Source organism: Engraulis encrasicolus, chromosome 22 (assembly GCF_034702125.1).
Source record: "Engraulis encrasicolus isolate BLACKSEA-1 chromosome 22, IST_EnEncr_1.0, whole genome shotgun sequence".
In the NCBI taxonomy this organism is placed as follows: domain Eukaryota; kingdom Metazoa; phylum Chordata; class Actinopteri; order Clupeiformes; family Engraulidae; genus Engraulis; species Engraulis encrasicolus.
The window spans coordinates 20,401,002-20,406,001 of NC_085878.1; the positions used below are offsets into that span (position 1 = coordinate 20,401,002).

A 5,000-nucleotide genomic window follows, 5' to 3' on the forward strand; every position below is an offset into this window, starting at 1 on the left:
AGAGAGAGAGAGAGAGAGAGAGAGAGAGAGAGAGCGTCGTTTGGGAATCACTTCACTCTCACATACTATACAAGCCGTGCAGTCGCACAAGGTGAGCTGTGGTAACAGCATATCCAAGGGAGCCCGCAGTTGATGACTGATGTATACGCAAGGATTTGGCGGACATATAGCTTTATGAATGCTTTTTTTTATTTTATTTTTCCTCCCTTCGACACCGACTGGAGATCACAGTTGACGAGAACAGCTGGAGATGCAGTCGCTTTAGTTGAAAGATTGTGACAAAATTGAATTCAGCAAGGCAACGGAATGCTGTTGGAGTCGCCGGGTTCGGGGTTCCTCTCGTGAATAGTGGAAGGAGTGGAAGCACCATCATCAGATGTGCGCCCCAGCATTCGGCCAAGTTGCTGAGCTCCCGCAACTGACGTGAGCGGCATTTTCTCCAGAGTCCAACGGATAGCGGTGTGGTGTGCGTGGGATTAGGAATAACAGCCGAGTCTTATTCAAGCGGATTTCCCCCGAAAGGACACGCACTATATTTACGCGTTTGAGATTTGGATTGTCTTCCGTGGGTTGTGGGCTGAAGTGGTTACGTTTCGAAGCGGACAAGAAGCGCGGCTTCCAGCCCAGCTCGACCTTTCTGGGCTGGAATACAGAGGGGTTACCGTCCGTTGAGGTACGAAGTTCAATAACATACTACAATAGCCTACGCATATCAATATGTCATTGAACGATGTAGTTGTGTGCCCAATTCATCTCCTCAGGGATAAATATGAGTGTATTCCGGTCAGTGAAAATTTTGCAGTGTTACGCGTATTTTCTCACTGTTTCTATCTGTACGCGCGCCAAGCCCCCTCTCTTTTCTATGCGTGTGCCTCTGTGTGACATGAGGGTACCCAAGAGTCTACGTGCGTTAAGCTGTTATGTGGAGAGTGCCTAAATGCAATGTTTCCTCTGGCACAAGTTCACCATAAAAGTGACTTCTACATTCACTGGAAAACAGGTGCAAGGAGAGTCATCCTCGCCCCATCGCACACACCAACATCTGGTGTTGTGAGTAGCTCCCCGTGTTTGAACTTTACATTCCATCAACCTCGTTGCTGACAAATTGTACCTATACGTGCTAATGTCATCGATTTCTGCCAAACAGACCGGGACCAGGGGATCACATTGACAGTCTGATCACAGTTACATTTACACTTCTCGTACAATAGCTTATCACCTCTCCCCCGCAAAACGTCCACGAAAATTTCCACTTCTTAAATGCGACTAATTCCTGCAGACGGTATAGGGACCCCCTACGCACACACTCGCTCATGATTTTGGTAGGCTCTTTGCCTACGTGTTTTTTTAAATTATTTTTTATTTTTATTTTACAGCTGCTCTGTCTGTCTGTCTATCTGTCTATCTGTCTATCTATCTATCTATCTATCTATCTATCTATCTATCTATCTATCTATCTATCTATCTATCTATCTATCTATCTATCTATCTATCTATCTATCTATCTATCTATCTCGTAAACTGCCACTGATGTTTTCCACCACCTGTAGCTTTTTCTGATTGTAGAAACCCAGTTGTGTTTTGGGTTTCTTATTGAGTGCCTAGTCGAATTGGCTCTGTAAATGTGTATGTGGTTTTCATACAAAATAATTTCTCAATCATATGCGCCGTATGTGCTGTGGGCTACAGATTAGGTCGAGGCTGTAGGCAAATGTCTCCCTGTCACATGCGACAGTGTGTCATTGAAGTGGAATCTGGTCTTTCTGGCCTCTCCCGTTCCAGTCTCTGGTGGGTGCGCGAGAGAGCGAGAAGCTGAGTCAAACCTGTTATTCAGGACTGCGCTGTGAGGTTGGCAGAAACAGAGAGGAAACCGATCGCTATATCTTCTGTCATCACGGGGATCTCTGTAGACCACTGCCGTTTTGGTTTGCCTTACCCACCGAGGTGATTGCCGAATGCCTCAGACGCCTTCAAGTTGATTACAGAAGCCTGTCGCCTATGCCGAAACCGTTCCTGCCCTAGGTCACTCACCATTTGTTTCCCAGGCAGCGCCTATTCAAGGCGTCAAGGACAAAGACCAAAGGGTACCTATTAGGAATGTCAAAACCGTCTGAAGTGTGACTGTTGGTCACATAAATAATAGCTTTATTTGATCGCGGCCGAGAAACTACTAACACAACCGGGGAAGTTATTTCTTAAAGCTCTTGGAACGAGAGAGAGAGAGAGAGAGAGAGAGAGAGAGAGAGAGAGAGAGAGAGAGAGAGAGAGAGAGAGAGAGAGAGAGAGAGAGAGAGAGAGAGAGAGAGAAGAACATTGAGTAGGACACACTGACCATTTTGAGCTGGTCTTTACCAGGCGAGCTGCCAAAGTCTGCTTATTAACTTACAAAATTATTTGCATGCCCGATTTAGTGCAGTTACAATGCGATCAATGAAACCTGACTGTGCAATTAAAACGGGAGGGGTTTCTATTTCGGAAACTTGCAGGTTATATTTAATGCTAGTTTCCATACTTTCATATCAACCCATTTTAGGGCACCAACTCATTAGGCCTCTATCGTGTCCTAAAGCCTCAGACATTAACACTTTGGTTTGTGTTAAAACAAAACTGGTAATTTCCCCACTGTAGGCCTATAGACACATGTAGACCACTCACTTTTTTGGTAGGCGGTGCACTCTGTTCTCCCATTGCGTAGGCTATTTGGTGGTGTCTGTCGCGGAGCACCCGCTCGTGCGCGCGGCAGTTACAGAGTCGTATGTGGATGGATAGGTCTGCTCCAGGCACACACACAGTGCATTTGGTGTCAAACGTCGGCCAAGGTAGGGCGTGCACTGGCCGTTTTATCTCATGGCATTGTTCCTATAGTAAAACAAAAAAGAAAAAGAATAGGCCTAATCATTAAAAAAAAAAGATTCACAACTTGGCACAATGAGACATACAACATACATTTTGCAGGCTAAGTGATGCAAGACATGCTGTGTAAATGAGCATATTCGTCATTTTCCAAACTGGATACTAACTTGTGGTAAATGTTGGAGTCCTAACAGGAGGCTATGCCACGCTGGGGTGTTTTTTTTTGTCTTCCCGTTTCACGTACCTTCTTGGAATTTGGCAGACTTACTGGTTTGACAATAATACCGTTTTATTTACTAAAACAGTGGGGATTTACAGCTTGCAGTCGTTTTAATATGTAGGCCCTCACTGTTTGCGATGCAGGCCTACGTCCAGCTGTCCGTTTATCCGCGGATGTTTTTATACAAGAATGTGCTGTTCAGTTGACTGCGAAAACTAAGCCGATACAATAGTTAATCTAAGTAGCCTATGGCCTAGCCTAATAATAAAAAAGACATTCTCGCCATTCTCCGAGAAACAGTGTGTCAGCTGCCTATTTTCAGAGATCAAAGTGAAAATTTGGAAGCCATTACTTCACCATTTTATCGTCAGACTTTATTCTGCCAAGCGTTTTTTTTCCGCCGACACCAAGCCTGACGGCGGAAGCAGCTGCATTAATATCCCAGTTGTAAATAGCCTATACTACGGCAATTCAACCATATTCCAATACTGTATATCGTCTCGTTATCTTCTGAGGTGTGCGTATTGTGTGGTACTTGACCATGTCTTAAGGCGAATTTGTTATTTTGAATTGCTATTTAGGCTATTTTAATGTTTAATTCATTGAAGTTGTACCATCGTGATGGTGTGTTTTTGGACAGGGCCTGACTTATTTTCAGAGCTCTGCATATCAAAAGATGAGCTACAGCTAAAACTCCTTGTCGCTAGCTGACGTAAATGTTTCTGGAAAATGTTTCTGGAAAGATACCTATAGGCTACTTGCATTTGGAACCATTCCTTACAACCATCAAAATTGTAGTATTCACTCTCCATTATATCATCAAGTGCACCAACTGTGCCACATTCCTGTAGCTGTATATTATTGCTCTGGAAATATTTCTGCCTATTGGAAACTATATAGTGAACACTCATGGCTGTGTTGGATGTGAGAGTCACCGTATGGATATGCTTAGAAGTGTAAAGAGGGGCAGGTGATGGACTGATGGGACTGCATCCAAACAGCAGTGGGCTCAGCCCTAGGCCTCAGATTAGTTCACTTGCAGAGAGAGAGAGGGAGGATGGTGGGGGCGACTCATCGGACCTGGACGCCTGGTAAATGAAATAATTAAAAATGATCCCGTGTCCCACAGGGGTACAGTTTAGCAGGACAGCAGGAGTGGTTTAGGAGTGTTTAGTTGGGGTGTGGGTAGACCACCCATCCAGGAAGGAGCCATTGAATGTGACCGTAGAGCCAGTCCAGCCGTGGAGAAGCCGGGCTCAGGCATAAAGGGATGATTGTGGAGGACCTTGGCACTGAGTATACCCAGTGGCTTGCTAGCCAGTGAGTGTGGCAGGGCAGGGGACTGAGACTTGTCGCCTTTGAGCCGTTATTGGTAGGCCTATGACACTTTGTACAGCATTTCCAGGAATTTACACAGGCAGGGAGACAGGTAGGTAGATGAGCGGAGGGAAGAGGTAGGCTGTGGGTCAACAGTTTCAGGAGTGGTGCGTGGTGCTTGTTGTGTGTGTGTGCTATGGGCGTGTGTCTTGGCGTGGAGTGGGGTGAATTATGTGTGTGTGTTAAGGAGGTGTGTCAGGTGTGTGGAGTCAGGTGAAATATGTGTGTGTTTTGCAACAGGGGCTTACAGCGAGAGCTGCTGTGGTTTATGGGCAGCTCAGCACAGCATTGAGACACCCTCCCCGCGGACACACGGCTAATGCACGGGGTGTGTCATGATGCTTCCTCGTCTGGAAACGTGTATGTGTGTGTGTGTAATGAGTGATATCTGTTATCTCCGTCTTTGTACTTGACTTCTCTCTCGCTCTCTCTCTCTCTCTCTCTCTCTCTCTCTCTCTCTCTCTCATTTATATGTTCCCTCTTTTGCTCATGCCCGCCCTTTTGCGCTTTCGCTCTCTCTCTCTCTCTCTCTCTCTCTCTCTCTCTCTCT

General features: G+C 45.7%; 1 protein-coding gene across 2 annotated transcripts in view; it reads left to right on the forward strand.

Annotated features, from left to right (window-relative positions):
* The first annotated feature begins 72 nt into the window (after positions 1 to 72).
* The window catches only part of LOC134438927 (protocadherin-1-like), a 297,158-nt gene continuing 292,230 nt past the window's right edge, over positions 73 to 5,000 (forward strand). For both annotated transcript variants that reach the window (XM_063188653.1, XM_063188654.1), the window contains exon 1: positions 73 to 673. The gene's annotated coding sequence lies outside the window, so the exon portion shown is untranslated. The remainder of the gene's footprint in view (positions 674 to 5,000) is intronic.